Below are 19,715 nucleotides of genomic sequence, written 5' to 3' on the forward strand. Positions count from 1 at the left end.
GATGAGAAATGATGGAGTTAGTAGAAAAGAAAAAATATGTCCATGTGTGTATATCTAAGTAAGATAGCACTGGAACAGATACAGGTCCCAGGGAGGTGGTTGGACGTGTGTGGATCTGCAGCCCTACATGCCAAGAACAGATGAATACTGGTGAGTAGCATTTTCCTTTCGAGGCATATGAGCTGCAGATCACACACTTTGCATAGACTGTACAGCAGTATCTCCCCTAGGGGTGGTCACCTGTATCGGCTGCAGTAGTTTGAAAGAGTGTTTAAAGAACAGCTTGGCCCATCGAAGCTTGTTGCTTTGCCTGCACGTCAACAATAGTGTTTAGTGTAGGTGTGTGTTATAGACCATGTTGCTGCTTTACAAATGTCTTCTAGGGGAATGTTACCTAAGAATGCCATGGAAGCCCCTATTTTGCGTGTTGAATGCGCTCTAGGGGGAATTGTCAATGTGCGTTTGGCTTTTAGGTAGCATATTTGGATACATTTAACAATCCACCTTGTAATCCCAGCATTAGAGATGGGATTACCTTTATGTGGTGGGGAGAAAGCTATAAACAATTGTGTTGCTTTTCGAAAGGATTTAGTCCTGTCAATGTAATAAAGTAGAGCTCTTTTGTCGTCTAGGGTGTGAAGAGCTCTTTCTTCTACGGAGTCTGGGTTTTGAAAAAACACTGGTAACTCTACCGATTGGTTAAGATGAAAAGCAGAGATGACTTTAGGAAGGAATTTTGGATTTGTTCTGAGAACTATTTTGTTACGATGTATTTGTAAGAAGGGTTCTTGTATGGTTAAAGCCTTGATCTCACTTACTCTTCTGAGAGCGGTGATTGCGATGAGGAAAGCTACTTTCCATGTGAGAAATTGAAGTTCACATTTATTTAAAGGTTCAAATGGGGGTCCCATGAGCCTAGTAAGTACGATGTTGAGATTCCACACTTGAGAGGGTGGTAATCAGGGAGGAATGATTCTTGTAAGGCCCTCCATAAAGGCTTTAATTGCTGGGACCCTAAAAAGTGAGAAGTGTTGTCTGTTTTGTAAGTAAGCGGCAAGTGCTGCTAGATGTAGACGTATGGATGAGTATGCTAAATTACATCTTTGCAAACGTAGTAAGTAGCAAATGATGTTCTGGATGGACGCATCCAGTGGATTGATATGATTGTTAGAGCAGTAAGTGGAAAATCTCTTCCATTTTGCCGCATAGCAAGCTCTGGTGGTAGGGCACCTGGCTTCTTTAATGGTGTTCCTACAGTCCAGTGGAAGGTTAAGGTAACCGAACTCTAGGACTTCAGGATCCAGATTGCCAGATTCAGCTGGGTTGGATCGGGGTGCCATATCTCTCCATGGTTCTGCATTAGTAGTGGATGGGGAGAGGCGTAGTTTTTGGTATGAGACTAGTGAGAGTTCCAACAGTGTTGTGAACCACGGTTGACGTGCCCATGTGGGAGCCACTAGGATCAATTTTAGAGACTGTTGTTGGAGCTTGCGTACCACTAGTGGAACCAGTGGGAGTGGTGGAAAAGCGTAGGCAAATCTGCCTGACCAGTTAATCCATATCGCATTGCCCTTGGACAGCGGGTTTGGGAACCTTGCGGCGAAGGTTGGGCATTTTGGGTTTTCATGTGTAGCAAACAGATCTATGTCTGGTTGGCCGCACATTTGGAAAAATGGTAGAAGAACTTGTGGATGTGATTCTCATTTGCGAATCTGTTGTGTCTGTTGAATTAACAGATGCGCAATCTGATTGTGAACTCCTGGAAGGTGTTCTGCAAGCAGGTATATGTTTTGTGGAATGGCCCACTTCCAAATGTTCTGTCCGAACTGGGACAGCTGCAGAGAATGTGTGCCTCCTTGTTTTTGTATGTAATACATGGCTGTCATGTTGTTCGTCCGGATGAGGACAGCCTTGTTTTGTATATGGAGTTGGAATGATTTTAGTGCTAGGAACATTGCTAATAGCCCCAGATAATTGATATGGAGCACTTTCTATTCAGTGATCCATTTGCCTTGAGTGGTGTGATTGAGGAGATAGGCTCCCAATCCTGGGAGTGATGCGTCTGTTAGAACGATCTGTGGAATTGGCTCGAGGAATGGCCGCCCAGAGAGCGGTGTGCGTGGCTGTCCACCAACATCAGATCTGTAAGTTGTCCTAGTGCCCGATTCCACCGATGTGCTAGACATTCCTGTAAGGGACACATATAAAGTCTTGCAAAAGGAACAATAAATATGCAAGGTGCCAGCATGCCTATGAGTTGCATGAACACTCTGGCTGGTACAGAGTGTTGTGTTTGAAATTTGGTAATGAGAGGTTGTATACTGGCTATCCTGGCTGGACTGGGATATGCTAGAGCTGTGGAAGTGTTCATTGTGGCCCCTAGATATTGATGTACATGAGAGGGCTGGAGATGTGACTTGGTGTAGTTGATTGTGAATCGCAAGTTGTGTAGTGTTTGTACAGTTTGATGAGTGATGTGAACACACTGGTTGAATGACTTGGCTTTTATTAACCAGTCGCACATATATGAGAAGACCTGGATTTGTTGTCTTCTTAGGTGTGCTGCTACCACTACAAGGCAATTGGTAAACACTCTCGGTGTGGTGGTGACCCCGAATGGTACGACTATGAATTGATAGTGGTGTCCGTCGACTGCGAACCTTAGATACTTCCTGTGCGAAGGATGTATGGGGATGTGGAAGTAGGTGTCCTTGAGATCTAATGTTGCAAGCAAATCTCCTCGTTGGAGCAGTGGGAGCACTTGTTGGAGAGTGATCATGTCAAAGTGATCAGAGTGTATATACAGATTGAGGGGTCGGAGGTCGAGTATTGGCCTTAGGGTCCCATCCTTTTTGGGGATTAGGAAATACAGGGAGTAAACACCGGTTCCCTGATGTTGCAAGGGGGCTGGCTCTATGGCTTGCTTTTGAAGTAGTGAGAGAACATCTTGTTTTAAAACTGTAAGATGTTCTGTGGACATTGGACGCTGCTTAGGTGGTATGTTGGGTGGGTGGGGGGGAGGGGGGGGGGGGGGGGGGGGGGGGGGGGAGGGGAGGGGTAGCTGTAAGTTCCAGGCAGTAACCATATTGGATAATTTGTCTTACCCACTTGTCTGTTGTGATGGTGTTACAGACCGGTAGGAACTGTGATAATCTTCCCCCGACCAGAGTGGAATGGCCTAGAGGGAGTGGAGGGAAGTCACTGTTTAGAGGCAGGGCAGGTGCAAGTGTTATTTTTACCGGGTCCTCTCCCTTTGTTGTTATTCCCTCTGTATCCTCCCCTAAAATATCCTCTGTTGGGGGATGTTTGGGTGGTGTTTTTAAACGAAGAAGAGGTATTTGTACCAATATTTTTAGAGGCTCCTCTATAAAAGGAGAGACGAAAGGAGCCATGTGTGTGTGGAGACTGCAGTGCTCCCATGTACTTTGCAGTCTCTGTCTCTTTCATCTTTTCAAGAATAGTGTCAACAGCCGGTCCAAAAAGGTGTTCCTGCTTGAAAGGCTGATTTAACTGATTGTCTGGACCTCTTGCTTAAAGAAATGCGTAGCCAGGCATGTCGTCTGAGCGGTACACTAGTATTGATGGACCTAGAAGCAGTGTCTGCTGCATCAAGGGTGCATTTCCTAGAGGCATTTGTAATCAATTTTCCCTCTTGAATCAGGTAATTTGCTTGAGTTTTGTATTGGTCCGGCAAATGCTGTAATATGTCTCCAGCTGATCATAGTGGCCCCTATCATATCTAGCCAGCAGTGTTTGAGTGTTGGCTATGCACGAGTGATTGGCCGCTTGCACAGCTACCCTTTTGCCAGATGCCTCTAGTAATTTGGATTCTTTATTGGGGGTGGTGCATCCCCTGAGATTTGTGAATTGGCGCGCTTCCTAGCGTTGGAAACTACTAGTGAATCCAAAGGCAGCTGTCCTTAGATATTCGCAGAGCTGTCAGGGGCAGGTCTATATTTATTTATCTATTCTAGGATTAAGAATCCTGGCTCGTCCAGGATCTTTGAATATGTCAGGGGCATGTTTAATCACCCCTTTAATCATTGGTAATATTTGTACAGTTCTTTGAGACTGCTCAAATGTATCTAAAAGGAAATCCTCCTCTGGTGTGTCCGAGTGCATGGGCACCGTGAAAAACAGCAGCTCTATTAATGGGCATGGCTGATGGCTTGGGAGGTCTGCTGGATCTATTGGGTCGTTGTAATCCCAATCGTACTGTGGTATATGGTCTGGTTCCGTGAACGGGTCATTAGGGTGCATCCCCCATACGAGCCCCCCCCATCCCCCAAAGTCATCATCATCTTGTGGTGGTGTATGTGGTGGAGAAGTTACAGGTTGTGTAACAGGTTTAGGGAGAGGAAGGGGATTAGAAGGAGAGACAGGAGAAGGAGGCATAGGTGAAGTGGCACAGGCCTTCTTCTTGACAGGCACTGGAGTGTATGGGTCCCGCTTGTTGGATGGCACAGCTGTGACATGTCCTGTTTTGGGATTAATGTAAATCTTTTTCTGATTGGATCGACAGGATCTGGGTGAAAAAGTTACTCTTCCTCGAGAACCGCTTTTGGTGCAGTTTTTTTCGGTTCAGAGCGGGGTTGAGTTTTGTGGTCTTTGGCCTTAGGAGGTGTGGTAGAGTCCTTTGGCTTGTTTTTCGGATCCGAAGGCTTGGGCTTCGGAGCCGAAGCGTGAACTTTAGGCTTGGTAGTGTTCGAAACAGTTTTATCCATAGGCCTGGTGGTGTTCGGGCCGATTTGTCTTTTGGCGCGGAAGGAATAGGAACCGATTTCGGAGCAGAGTGTTCTTTTGGCTTCGGTGCAGAAGGCGCCGGTGAGACTATTACATGCGGTTTGCTCGGTCCCGCGCTACCGGGAGGCTTGTATTTCGTGTTCGGAGGCGGGGCTTCGGAGGTGTGCTTTCAGTCACGACTGGGGCCAACAGGCGAAGTCTTGACCAGTGCCTTCTGTTTTGGTGGTGAGGTTGGGGCAGGGGCAGCAGTACTCACTCGTTGACCAGGAGTGATGGGGTTGTCTGAGTCTTCTGCCTCCGTCACGATTTCCAGATCTTCGGAATCATCTTATGGGACATCTGGGCCTTCGTCGAAGATGTCCACTGGTTCCGGAGCTGATCTCTGCGCCATGATGTGTTGTCGTGCCAGACGATCTCGAATGGTCTTTTTCGATCGAAAGGAGGTGCAGGCTTGGCAGCTGGACTCGTCGTGTACTGGCGAGAGGCAAAGGTTATATACCTTATGATGATCACTGTGTGTGAACTTTGCTCCACACTGGGGGCATTTTTTGAAAGGCAACCTTTCCATGAGCCTTTGGCCTTAACAGCGTTGATAGGCCCAGCGGCCCGCGTCGACGACTGGAATCGAGCCGATGATAGGTACGTCGAAGATTTGGATGTTTAAGTTAATTTGAAGAGTTCGAGAAAATGTTTGCGCGTCGAAAAAGTTTCAAATCGGTGCGCAAAAGTTGCATCCGAACCCAATGCTGGAAAAAAACAATCTGAGGGTGGGGTTGATGCCCATGTGCACTATCGTCCAAGGAAGGAGTCACCTATCTCATGACTACAAAGACTTCTTCCAAGACAACAACAAGGTGCAACCATCCGAGCCCAACACCAGATGGTGATCTAATGCAAAGTGTATGATCTGCAGCTCATATGCCTCGAAAGATACTGTTCACTGGTGTGTCAAACTAGGGCCCTTTAGGGGATTCCCGATCCCTAGAAATCAGCTTGAAGAGCGGGGAGGATAGGTGGGACGGAAAGCAATCTACAACTAACCTATGTCTCTACCAGATACATCAATACTGAAGGTAAGTAATTTGTTTATCTGCTAGAGACTGTTCGTTATAGATTACTTAATTTAGAATAGATACCCCAGCAATACCATCCCTGGATGAGGGTCTGCGAACCAAGATCACACCAGAAAATCCTGGAGGACTGAACAGGCAAAGTACCTGTCCCTCAGGACTTGAATGTCCAGGCAGTAGTGTCTTATAAACGTGTGCAAGGATGCCCACATTGCTGCCCGATAGATGTCAAGGACTGGGACTCCACAGGTTAACGCTGTGGTTGCCACCATTGCTCTGGTGGAATGAGCATGCAAAGGAGAGTCTTTCTTCACCAAAGCATAGCATATTTTGATGCAAAGGAAAACCCATTGGGAGATCTGTTTTTGAACAGCCCAACCCTTTCTTAGCACTACAAGGCCAATGAAGAGTTGATCATCCACCCGTAAGTCTTTTGTGCGATTATGATAAAAAGACTATGCACGTTTTGGGTCCAGATGGTGGAGTCTCTACTCCTCGTAGGGATTCAAGGGTGGGTAAAAGGTGGGCTAGATTGTCCCACATAAAAAGGCGTGATGACCTTAGGCAGGAAGGAAGGTTTAGTCCGAAGCACCACTTTATCCGGATAGACAGAGAGAAAAGGGGCTTAGAAGATAAAGCCTGCAGCTCGCTTACCCTGCAAGCAGAGGTGATGTAAACAAGGAAGGCAGTTTAAGAGTCATCAACCTGCAAGGACAGTTATGAAGAGGCTTTAAGAGAGCACACATAAGAAAAGTGAGAACCAGATTTAAGTTCCATTGGTGCATTACGAAAGAAGATAGAGGGAACAGATGAGTAAGACCCTTAAAGAATCTGTTAACAATAGGAGATTTGAATAAAGAAGGCTGATCTGGTAGCCGAAGAAAAACAGTGATAGCTATAAGATATCCTTTAAGAGTGTCCAAGGCAGATCACTGCCGGGCCAAAGAAAGAATGTACAAAAGGACCTTGGAAAGAGGAGCAGAAAGGGGGTCACCTGCCTTTGATGTGCGCCATGCCACAAATCTGTTTCATCTACAGACGTATATCATTTTAGTGGAAGGACGCCTAACTGCCAAGATAACATCACAGACTTCGGGCAGAAGGTCAAAAGATGTCAACGGCCGCCGCTCAAATTCCATGCAAGGAGGTGGAGACTGGACAGGTTCCAATGGAGGACCCTTCCCCATGTTGCTGCGACATGAGATCCTCCTGAAAGGGCAGTCCGATTTGAGGATCAATGGCCATGCTCAGAAGATTGGGGTACTAGACTCTTTGCGCCCAAAATGGAGCTACAAGAATGACTTGAGCCCATTCGTGCTTGATCTTCTTGAGCACTCTGGGCAGAAGTGGTACAGGCCAAAGCTCCACTCGTGGCGAGAAGAGTTGCAGAGCGAGCACTACCTTGGAACTTCCAATGAAAATATTACTGACATTGTACGTTCTCTTCGGAGGCGAACAGATCTAACCAAGGCTCTCCCCACCGCTGAAAGAGACCATGCGTCAACTCTGGATGGAGACGCAATTTGTGATCAAATAGGCATCGAAGGGTGAGTTTGTCCGTCCGGGTTTCAGGAAGCCAGCCAGGTGTTTAACCACCAGGGTTATGTCCAGAGATTCCAGGCATGTCCAGAGGTGGACAGCCTCTTGACAAAAGGTCCACAACCCTATCCTGCCCTGTTTGTTGCAGGTCCACATGGCGGTGGTGTTGTCTGTTAACACCCGCACCACTTTCCCTTCTGATCGTCCAGAGCTCCAAAAAGTTGATATGGAGACCAGACACAGTCGGAGACCAGACGCCTCTAATCTCCGCATCTCCCAGGTGGTCGCCCCATCCCAGAAGTGATGCATCTGTCACCACCATTAGATTTGGTTGGGTAAGGGAAGGGAAACAGATCTGCCTCTGGCCCAATCTTGGTTTGTTACCCACCATTGCAGTTGGTGCACAGTTCTCTCCGAGACCTGGACGTAGTTGGAAGGATTCCCCTGATGCTGCGCCCACTGGAACTTCAAGTCCCACTGCAGAGCCCGCATATGCCAATATGATGATCCACCAGCAGGAGGCCATGAGGCCCAGCAGCCTCAGGGTCATTCTCACCAAAATCCGGGATAGAGGCTGAAACATTGGTATCAAGAAGTTGAGGGCTCGGAGGTCTAGGGTAGGACGCAGGCCTTTGCCCTTCTTGGGTACCAGAAAGTAGCAGGTATAACAACCACAACCTACTTCTGCACAGGGTCCCTCTCTATAGCTCCATTGGCGAAGAGAGATGATACTTCCTAGCAGAGAAGTGCCAAATGATTCTCCGACTTGCGATTATAAGAAGGTGGCATGGAAAGAGGGGTAGTCTCGAAGGGGAGGTAGTAGCCCCTTTGGACTATTTGCAGAACCCACCTGTTTAACGTGATGGATTCTCAATGCAGGAGGTGCTGGCAGATCCTGCCTCCGACTGGCTGGTGAGGAGCCTGGAATGTTCAACTGGGAAGATTTGGATGCGGTGGTGGTGGGGGGGGGGGAGGGGGGGGGGAGAGGAAAGAGTGTGGAATGGTCCACCCGCGGGCCCCTAACCCATGTTGCTGCTGGACGAAAAGCAGACAGAGGTGGACAAGAGGTAGTCACGAGGTACAAGGATCTGGCCGTAGCTCGAGAATCCTTCAAGCGCTCATGCGCGGAGTCTGCCTTGTCGCCAAAAAGGCGAATGCCATGAAAGGGCAAGTCCAACAAAGAAGACTGTACATCTCCGGGGCAGCCAGAAGTCCTCAACTAGGCGCAACAGCTAACAGCTACTGACGTGGCAATCGTCACTCCCGTCTGTAACTGCTTGAGAGCGAACTCCGCAAACTGAGGTAGCACTCATGATAACAGGTGAGTATTTCAGTTTTCGTGATTCGGCTGATTTTAGAATAATATTTTGAAGTTTCAAAACTCCACACTTAGAAGAATTTCAAAGTGAAACCAGTCACTGTTACCCTAAGGAAGAACAGTGAGTTATCAGCTTTTTGGTAAGTACTCGACTGGCAGAGTTAATGTTCTGGGTATAGACTCAGTGCTCTCCCAGGGTCAGGTAGGTACAGCTGTTACACCCTCAGCAGCACAGGGGCAGCCGGGTGCAGAGAGAGTTAGGCCCAATGTTAGCCTATGGAAGGCAGGGGGCCTGGGGTTCGTGGCTGTTGACAAGCAGGCCACGCGGCTGTGGGAGCTGGGCTCCAGGTCACTTGCTCAGGGCAAATGGGGGAAGTAGATTAGGAAAGAGGTTGCACTCCCAGGGGCTCTCGGGCGGCTGGATGCTTTTGAGCCATCGGGCGCTCAATGTTATTCAATGGAGAATCTGAAAGGTGAACAAAGGCTGCAGGCTCGGGGACGGAGATTCTTCAGGTGCGAACACCACTTCGAGAGGTAAGTTGGGATCTTGGAGGATAGGTAGACACCTAGGAGTTGGACACAGGGGGCCGTGGGGTGCTGGGTTGTCTTAACATCGGGAAATCTTACCTTCAGCTGGTCGCGGTTGGAGGGGTCCCTTGTTGTGAGGCTGAAGGCGTCCTCTGGGTCGTCCAGGAGGGTCCTTGGGCACTGGATTCGTGGTCACAATCGCTGGGGGGACGTCCTTGTTGTCTTTGTCCACTCAGGCACAGGCTGGGCTCGGCGGGTGCAGAGTGTGCTGGATTTGCGGTTTTTGGCTGGCACCAGGGGTGTTGCTTGTTTGAGCAGAACCACTGCTCGTGGGAGTCCCAGTCTTTGTAGAGTCACAAGGCGGTCAGGTCCTCCGGGGTTTTTGAGGCTGCTGACCACTGAAGGCGCCGGAGTTTAGCAGGAGAAGGTTCGAGGGTCGACAGGCCTGTAGGGCTGGGGCCACGTCAGTTGGTGTCGTCCTCTTAGCAGCTGCATGGCAGGTCTTCTTGTTTCTTGATCTTCTTGCTTGTTACGGAATCAGGAACAGAGGAAGGAAGGTTCAGGGTGCCCCTTAATACTAAATTTAGGGCTGTTACAGGTAGGGTAAGGGCAGGGACCAATGGGTCCCTGTCCTGGGGTGAGTATACCCCCTATCCTGCTCCTCTCCTGTGGGAGGGGGCAGGAGCCTATCTCTGATTGGGCAGGGCTCACCATCCTCAAGTTGGCGGGAGCCTGGAGTTATGCTTCACCTCGCCTCTCCCACCTTAGGGGTGGGGTTGGCAGAGGCCCCCTTTCCTCACTAGGGTTTCCCGCCAGAGTAGAGTCAGAACCGGTGGGAGCCAGTTGCCGAGTACAGCAATTGGCCTAGGGTAGCTCACAAAAGGTGGCATGCCTTTAAAGCTTCCCCTGCCCATCCTGGGGGAGGAGGCTTGGTACCTCGTCCCAGTATGTGCACTGTTTCAGGCCCCCGAGAGAGGCAAGCTTCGACCCAGGGGTCCAAAAACATGTCTGGTGGTGCATTTTACATTAAATCCCATACTGGCATCCGTGTGGGTTTAATGTGCTGAGAAGTTTGATACCAAACTTCTCAGTCTTCAGTGTAGCCATTATGGTGTTGTGGAGTTCGTAGTGACAACCTCCCAGCACCATATACTCTTAATGGCATCACTGCACTTACAGTGCCCAGGAATGGCCCAGGTACTGTAGGGGCACAGGGCTCATCCACCTGTGCCCACAACACTGGCATAGTGCACCCAGCTAGAGGGGTGACTGAGGTATGCCAGGGCAGTGTGTTGGTGGGCATGGCACACAGGGATGTGTGCCATGTCGACTGTTTAGTTCTGCACCAAGACACTCCGCCTGCAAAGGCAGTGTGTGTGTGTGTCAGGGTACAGGGTCCCTAAGGGTGGCACAATAAGTGCTGCAGCCCTTAGGGATCTTCTCTGGTCACAGTGCCTTGGGTATCTAGGGTACCTTTTACCAGGTGCCTACCTGTGGCCAGAGGTGCCAATTGGGTTTAGGCTTTAGTACAGTTTTTAGGGAAGGAACACAGGCCTTGGGTACCTGATTGGTAGGGATCCAAGGCACACCAAGGAAAAGTGCATCAGAGAAACCCACTTCCCTACAGTAGCCTTCTCTGGATATGCGAAAGAAAGAACTGACTTCAGCGCACATGGGTCCAGACTGATGTCTCGGGTAAAATTTAAGGTAAGGAATCTACAACTAACAGGCTATATCAGATGCAGAGTATTCGAAGGCCTACTCAGAGGAGATGGTGTGTGCAAGTAAACGCCAGCTCACTGGTATGCAACAATAGCACTACCCATTAAATTACAAATATGTACAATCAGGTGGATGGAAATACCTTTGGTGACACCCTCATAACACATTACAGCCTTAGCGAGCCCTGAAATTCAATCACACCAATAACTTATACTAAATGCTATATCACAATATGAGGGTTGTTATTATCCAAAAGGCAGACCTACTGGCTTTCAGGATCCCACCACATTAGCAAAGGCAGCAACATACTATATTTCACCACTGAAATTAATGAAAACAGTACCCCATCACTGAAGTTGAATGTGGGGTACCAACATTATGAAACCTTGCACTATTAGCCATCAACATTGTTAATTGAGCACTGAAATGAAAAACATGCGCCTCAGAGTTGTCATACTTTATTTTCCTAAGCAGCTACTGAAGATCTAGGACCCACTATTTAATGTATCTGCTCTTCTGAGTCCAGCGGCAAAACCACAGGCTCAAGGAGAACTCTGAAAGGCAGACCTCCCCCCAGTCATTAGCATAGCCCCCTGGGAAACTTAGGGTGATTTTCCTGGGAACATTTCGGTTGGGGCTGCTGCACTCTTTCAGCCCCCCAAACGAGCTGTACAGACATTGGTGGTGTCCCTGCCTTCTTAGGGCATAACACACCACAAATATGCAGTTTTTAGGCTCCTGTATGTGTGTCACTCCAGCTTGGAGGGGTGTATATTTAATGAGTGGCTTCACCTGGTCTTTGGCTTACACTCCATGCACATGTGTTACTTTTTCTTTTTTTAAAGCCCTGACTGCCCCGTTTCCACACAAGAGACCAACAGACATTTGTTGCGGAGGACAGGGGGAGGTGGGGTGGCAGCAATACCCCTGCAGCCCTAGTCGGCAGGAGCCTTAGCTGGACTCGTGTGGGAGCCGGCAACATACTTCTTTGTGTTGAACCTAGGGCCTGGCCAACCCTAGGGGAGTTTTAGCAAAAGACGGAGCAGCATCATGTGCTTTGTTCTCTGTACCGATACAGTGGTCCGTGATCTTTTCCTTCATAAAACTTAGTCATACCTTTATTTCCTGGGGCTTGCGAGACTCTCCGTATTGTTTTTCTTTCTCAGGGCGGAGCACTGCCTGCCATAATCACCGTTACCGCTCTTGACCCCATTCCATCACCGTAGTAGTCCTCCCGCCGCCGCTACTTCCTTCAGCGGCCACCGAGTGGAGGACTGCATTACCCAGGGGGCCGAGCGGCAGGAGCTGCCAAACGTCTTCTCCAGGCACCCGCGGCGCTATTAATACAGCGCAATCTCGGCGGAGCGGGACGCCGGGCAAAGGGTGGGCCGTTTTTTGTGGCTGTTCGGTGTCTGAAGGTGGCTGGGCTGGGCCCATTCTCTTACATCTACTTAATCCACCGCCTGTCGCCTCCATCTCCAAAAGTAAGGTTGCCGTGCTTTTTATATTGCGCACCCATGCTATGTGCTTATATATCAACTACTCATAGGAGCTGTCTCTTTATTGCCATACTCTACAAAGACTATTGTACCCCGCTGACACCTATAGGGCTCCCTCCCTTGTTGCCTCTCAGAGTAAATCCACCTGCTGAGTAACGGATTGGGGGGTACTTACCTGGGCTTTGCACTGTCACCATTATAGGCTGTTCTTTGGTAGAGTAAAGTAACTAAAAAACATCATTAGCTCTGTTACATAACCCTAACATCTGTCTGTTCATCTTCCATGGCTGCTACCCCTGAAAAAATTGTGCTGGCTGACGTAGGGGGAAATAGCAAAGGTACCCTGGATAATTATTTTATAAAACCTGCCCCCGATATGGAAAGGGAATGCGTACTGGCTGAACGTAGGGCAGAGCGTCGCCGCTCTATTGAATCTATTAAAACCAGACCCCCTTTGGTAGCACCATCCCAGTTTAATCCATCGGGTGTAGGTCTGACCTCAGAAAACGAGGACCCGTTATCTACGCAGGGTATTCCAATGCTTCTGCGAGATACGCCCCCCTCATCGGCTGCCCTTAATAGTGTGGGTAAAAATAACACATTAATCTCTAGTGACATTAATATGGGCATAGAAGTTATATCCGATATTCCTCGAGTAGTAGTGGGGAATTCCAAAAAGAAAGCTGGGAAGCGGGAGGTCCCCAAAGTCTTTGGACCGCCACCAAATAAGAGACGGAGGAGGGGTGGTGTTCCACAAAGAGGTAAGACTAGCCATTCTGACTTTGGCAAGGGCAGAAAGGCTAGTGCTACACCTGCACTTACTACAAAGGCTACTTTAATTACCGATTCAGGTCAAGAGGTCCCGCACGAAACAATACCTTCTACAAATACCCCTACACTGACGGCATTTAGATCTGGCTCAATATCTACCAGAAATTGCACGTCCAATGAACAATCATCTGCGGTCTCCCTCGACAGCATTGAACATCTACTCAGGTCATTTACATTTCCCATACTAGAGAGGCTGAAGAGGTTGGAGCAACGGCTGGGGGACTTGGAAATGGCCATTACCAACAAAGCAGGCCTATCAATAGATACTGCAAAGCCAGTCTCACCCCCCGCAGCCGCAGCCCCAATATCTACCGCTGTTATCCAAAAGAACCTAAATCCATTTAGCAACTCTGCGAGCCGTAATCATCAAGGGGTAAATCTACTTAAAGCAGCTCATCAACCCGGCCCACACACTTCTAAGGAAATCCCGAAGGGGGCTAATACAGCCGCTATTAGAAATAAGCAGGAGATATGGGGGAGGGCGTATCCAGATAGAGTAGAAAACCATAGGGGCCGCCAAGTTGAATTACCACACGACGCGGTGCCCTATGTGGTTGTACTCACGGTTGTCCCCACCTTAGAAGACGGCAGAAGGGAAGGCTTTAGTCAATTAAAAAACAAAAACATGCATTGGCTTAGCCAACACAGACCGCTCCCATGTAACATCAATGGTGAGATTGTCCACGTGCGGCGACTCTCCTGGCTGGGGAGCCGAGAGAAAGACATTGTGAGCGATTTAATAGTCATAAATTTCAGAGATCCAGGTGCGGTGAGACACATCCTAAATTGGATGCCAGGGACCGCTGGTAGAACCATCGTTCCCTGTGACCTGACCTATTTCTACCCAAGATCCCAGGTGACTCCTACAATGTGCTCAGGGGTCCCTTCTGGCCTACTGAATAATCCACCTATAACATTTAATAATCAGTGTTGCATGCTCCCAACCCTATGATAAATTAAACAACAGGGGGTGGTGATGGACAGAGTTTCTGAATTAAGCAGAATACTCTCACCCAGTCAAGAGATCAGGGCTTAATCCAACACCGTTTTTAGCTCACTGCACCATCCCAGCTCAGAACCTGGCTATATGCAAATTAGTCTGTCCCTGGCCCAGTGTATCATGGGAACAGGGCAAACCAAACTACCAAGCCAATTCTTTCACTGGGAAGGAAACAAGCTACCGGGGACCGGTTTCTGGCATTTCAGCCGTCTTCGGCCCGGCTTGCTTGAATCCTGATGGTGCAATGAGCTAGGGACTCACGTCTGAGTATACCCTTCCCCGCTTATGGTGGACAAAATAAATTAAACAACAGGGGGTGGTGATGGACAGAGTTTCTGAATTAAGCAGAATACTCTCACCCAGTCAAGAGATCAGGGCTTAATCCAACACCGTTTTTTAGCTCACTGCACCATCCCAGCTCAGAACCTGGCTATATGCAAATTAGTCTGTCCCTGGCCCAGTGTATCATGGGAACAGGGCAAACCAAACTACCAAGCCAATTCTTTCACTGGGAAGGAAACAAGCTACCGGGGACCGGTTTCTGGCATTTCAGCCGTCTTCGGCCCGGCTTGCTTGAATCCTGATGGTGCAATGAGCTAGGGACTCACGTCTGAGTATACCCTTCCACGCTTATGGTGGACAAAATAAATTAAACAGGTTTATGATGGCAAAAAATTTATTTGGGTGGAACACTGTACCTTACAGGGGACATGGTAATAACTTTAGGGGGTTGGACAACACACAAGGAATTAGGGGAATAGACCATTTGTTGCCATTTACCCCCCTTGAAGTCGCTAACAGATTTGAAGGCTTCTCAGGCTTGGATGACTGTGAATGACGGTTGGGGACCCCTGCTAATACGTTTCCAATTCACAAGATAAAAGGCAAAAAAGATAATTTGAGTACCCCAAAACATATCCTGGCTCCTGTACATATTATTAGCACACAGGAACCCTGCCCTTAGATAGTCCCTCAGCCTGAAATACAAGTACCTGGGGAAGAAATAAAATCACTTCCCCAGTTGGCTAATTTTCCGGGGATAACTCCCAGTGTTCTATTGGAATTGGCCCCTGTGACACCTACGGATGCAACACGCCCAATTAGTATTGAAATTCCTGGTAGTATAATATCGTGGAATATAGTGGGTCTTGCCCCAAAAATTTATGACGCAGACTAGCGATCAGTAACCATGACCCACTCCATCATAGCTCTCCAGGAAACATGGGCCAGCGAGCAATCCCATTTGTTATAATATAAAACTTTTTTACTCCAGCAGTTCCTAGCAAAATGGGTAGACATAAGGGAGGGCTGTCTATATATTTGTTGATCTATTCAGGTCCTACTGTCCTCGGGAGCTTTTTGGATTGTCCATATTATCAAATACTAATGGTAACATGGGGATCTCTGAAAAATTTAGCTATAATTAACTTCTATAATAACATCCCAATAGTACATGTGGAAACCACAATCAAGAAATTGTCAGGCACCCTTAAGATGATCGAAGACAGCTGTCCGGGGTATTTATGTGGGTAGGGGACTTTAATTGTCCCTTATGTTCAAGGAGTCTACAGGGTGTGTGGGGCTAGGAAGATGAAAACTTAGGGGTGTCAAGCCATTTTGCCCATACAAAACTAGGGGACATGCTCAACAGCTTATTGGTGGACCATTCTATGGTATTTATTAATGAGGCTTTTTCCGTGCCTAAAACATTTACACCCACCTTTAACGCATGAGGGGCAAAATCAATTATTGATTTTACTTTACTTTCGTCACGCTATGCCCCACTAATCACTAAATGGGAGACACTCATAAGTGGCATTAGTGATCATTACCCTATCTCAGTTATCTTTAAGCTAAATTTGGATGCGCCGCCCCTCAATAATCAATGCAATTATGACATTAACCCCATTCTTGGTCAGCGTAACGGATTTTGCATTAAATGGGAGAAGGTAATTCCAGAGAGTTTCCTAAAAAATCTAGTGACCATTTCCCAAAAGGAAATTAATACGTGCTTGACTCTAGAAGAGGACCAAGAACATGTTTTGGACTCCTTCAATAAAATCTGCTGTTCAATTAAACACCTCTTGAACCGAAACCCGCGCAATAAAGTCAAAAGAACCCCTGGGTGGTTTGATCCAAACTGCACTAGGGCACTGAGGGAACTTAAACAAGCACTGCATGCTACCCCGTTAGAGCACAGGTACAAATGGCAAGGCGTAAGTACCGCGTCGCCTTGGCTAGAAGAAAGAAAGATATAAAAGCTGAAGCTTGGGAAGCCCTCCACACAGCCGCAATACAAAAGGACACTGTTGCCTTTTGTTAAGGCTGTGAACGCTCCCTTTTACCAAGATGACTATGGCCTTCGTTTAGATAATGCCATTACGGCTCAGGAGTGGTTGTGCCATTTCCAAGCCCTTTATAGCACGCTGGTTCTACCTGTACCTTCCCCCGAAACAGCAATAATCACGGAGGTTGTAGATTGCCCGTGCCCCTTAGATATTCAATTCAAACTAGAGGAGGTCTATAAAGCCTTAAGGGAAAGATCAGCCTCTAAAGCACCAGGACCAGACTCTGTCCCTATTGACGTGTTTAAAACGTATCCACACCTGTGGGTTCCTCTACTCACTTGAGTCCTGAATTGCATGGGAAAAGAGGTTTTATCCCAACATGTAAGGAGGCAATCTTGGTCCTGATTTACAAAAAGGGGGACAGGAATGATCCTGCCTGCTATCGGCCCATCTCTTTGTTAGATGGCTTTATAAAGATGGCAGGCAGGGTCATTCTTGCTCGCATTCAGGACTGGCTAGAGGGACAGGAAGTGCTATCACCTTTCCAGTATGGGTTTAGGAGAGAGCGCGGACAATTGAGCAGGGGCTAAATCTCTCCCTAACTATCTCTAAATATATACACGCAAAGAAAACCAACCTATATGTGACATTTGTGGACCTCAGTTCTGCATTTGATTGCGTTTTGCACGACAATCTCTGGCAGACTTTGAGGGACATTGGGTTGGACAATAAAATATTAGATTACATTAGAGAACTCTATGCTGAGGCGGGTGCACGAGTAAGATATGGCCAGAGGGGGGAATGCACGGAGCTCTTTAAGATTAATAGAGGGGTAAGGTAGGGTGCTTATTGGCTCCCCTGCTATTTAACCTCTATATTAATGGGGTGGGTTCTTGCTTAACACAACAGTATCACGATTATCCTGTAATCAAAGGCAAACCCATCCCCATTCTACTCTACGCTGATGATGCAGCTATCCTCTCGCAGACAAAGGTGGGTCTTCAGAAAGCCGTACAGACCTTCACTAGCTTCATGAAGATCAGAGGGTTAAGTGTAAATGTCTCGAAGACGTTTACCATGTCGTGCGGCCCAAACAAACAAAGATCACCATGTCCAATTACTTTAGATGAAAGGAGGGTGGAGTTAGCCGACATCTTTTGTTATTTGGGGGTTCATTTTGATAGGCAAGGCACGTGTAAGCCTGCTGTGAATGCAAGGGCCCTGGCATTTAATAGAGCAATTTTGCTCTTATGAGCTTTGCAAACAAAATAGGGAACAGGCCAGTCAGGGAGCTCCTCCAAATATTCAAATCGAAATGTGTGGCTATTGGGACCTATGGGGCGGGCATTTGGGGCTGGCAGCAAGTGGAGGCGATACAGCAAATCGAGAATAGGTTCCTGCGATTTATAACAGCTACATCGAAGAGCACTCCTATATATGTCTTACATGCCGAAGTTGCTCTCCTTCACATCACGGACATTATAAAACTAGCCCCTGTTTTACTTTGGCATAATGTCTGGACCAACCCTGCCACAGAATTGAATAGATCTATTATAGAGGACTGCTTAAGTTCTGATGGGATGAAAAATATTAAATGGCTTAGCTACATCAAGAACTTGGTCACCGAGATTGGTCATCCTGAATATTTTACCGACCCAGCCTCACTGGTACAGCTCTCGCGATCCATGTTCAAAAAGATTTTGTTGGAACATTTGGAATTGCAAAGGTGGAAGGGTGAAAGGAATAAAAAATCTGTCATGAGCCACGACGAAGTGACATCTCAGAGGGGCCCTCAGTTGTATCTTGTAATAGATCATCCCCTACAGCACCGTAGGCTTCTGACATACTTTCGCCTGGAAACCTTTTATAGACTTGTATCATTTCCGAACTGCAATGACTGGGCGAGAGTAAAAAGGCAGTGTCCTTGTGATGACAAATCATTCCAATCAAATATACACTGCACTCTTTTTTGCACTTTATGCAGCCACTCTAGACGACAAATCTTAAAACCCCTCCTGTTAACCTGGGGCCGAAGGAAAGCAAGAGACGCCTATAATAAACTTAGGTCTTTAGACGATTGTTTTACCATCAGCACAGTGAGCCTCTACTTGAACACAATTTTAAGAGTGAGAAGGACCATGGTCATGGGATATAAAGAGTTAAGTATTTTTAACTATGTATTTTAATTGATTGCATTGTTTTATCTTTTTTTAACTTTTTATTAATTTTAAAAATCTATCTTTAGTAATGTTTAATTCTGAATGGAAAAGATAGAATTTTAATTGTGATTTTATTTGTATACTTTTATGAACTGTGAATTCAATTCGAATAAAGTCTTTGAACTGAACTGAGTCAATCGGTACATAGTCAATATTTCCATACCATTTTAGAGTATGTCCCTTCGATCAACTCTAATCAATAAATGCACAGAGTTCACAAATAAGAAAGAAAATGTAACAGCGATAATTACAAAACCAGAGACAATTTTAATTCATTGTATCTCCATTAAATGCGAAAAAAAATCACAATTATCCCTTGATAGAAGCATATAGGTTGCCCCAAGAGGGCGTGCAAAGAGTGTACAGCATTATTGTGAATAATTTTATGTCACTACCTGAATTCTTCCTTTCCCAATCACCTTACAATCACACTACACTATCCCAATCACTCTTTGCACGCCCTTCTTGGGGCTTTATTGTCTTTACAAGATAAAAATATTATCGATTTTTATAAATTGGTGTTGGATTTTTATTTTGTGATGGGTCTTAATTATTTACTGAAATTGTGTTTTTGAATGCTTTACATATCGGTCTTTGAAGTTAAGAGTCTCCTCACAGCCATGTTACCAAAGGTTGAGCATAGGAATAATTTTCTAAGACCTATGCTGGGTCCTACCATGTGTTAGTGGCCTTATTGCCAGTAGCAGACCTACATTTGCCCCTACCAATAACCCACTTTCCAACACCGATCCTCTACTTCTGCTCTTCTTTTCTGCTTGAGGGGGCGTTTTGAGCAGCCCCTTCAAAGCCAACAACCAGAACACACACTCTGCCGCACTACACAAGCCCCATAAATGCCCATGACTTTGGGAGTCAGTCAGTCAGTCAGTCAGTCAAATTAACTTTATTCGATTTGATAAAATCATACAAAGTACATAAAAACATTATTATTTACAGT

At 47.0% G+C, this 19,715-nt stretch overlaps 1 protein-coding gene across 1 annotated transcript in view; it reads right to left on the minus strand.

Moving 5' to 3' along the window:
* LOC147666007 (dihydrolipoyl dehydrogenase, mitochondrial) overlaps positions 1-19,715 on the minus strand; it is a 193,208-nt gene that overhangs the window by 1,148 nt on the left and 172,345 nt on the right. The window lies entirely within an intron of this gene.

Source organism: Lissotriton vulgaris, unplaced genomic scaffold, assembly GCF_964263255.1.
Source record: "Lissotriton vulgaris unplaced genomic scaffold, aLisVul1.2 SCAFFOLD_1018, whole genome shotgun sequence".
Classification (NCBI taxonomy): Eukaryota; Metazoa; Chordata; class Amphibia; order Caudata; family Salamandridae; genus Lissotriton; species Lissotriton vulgaris.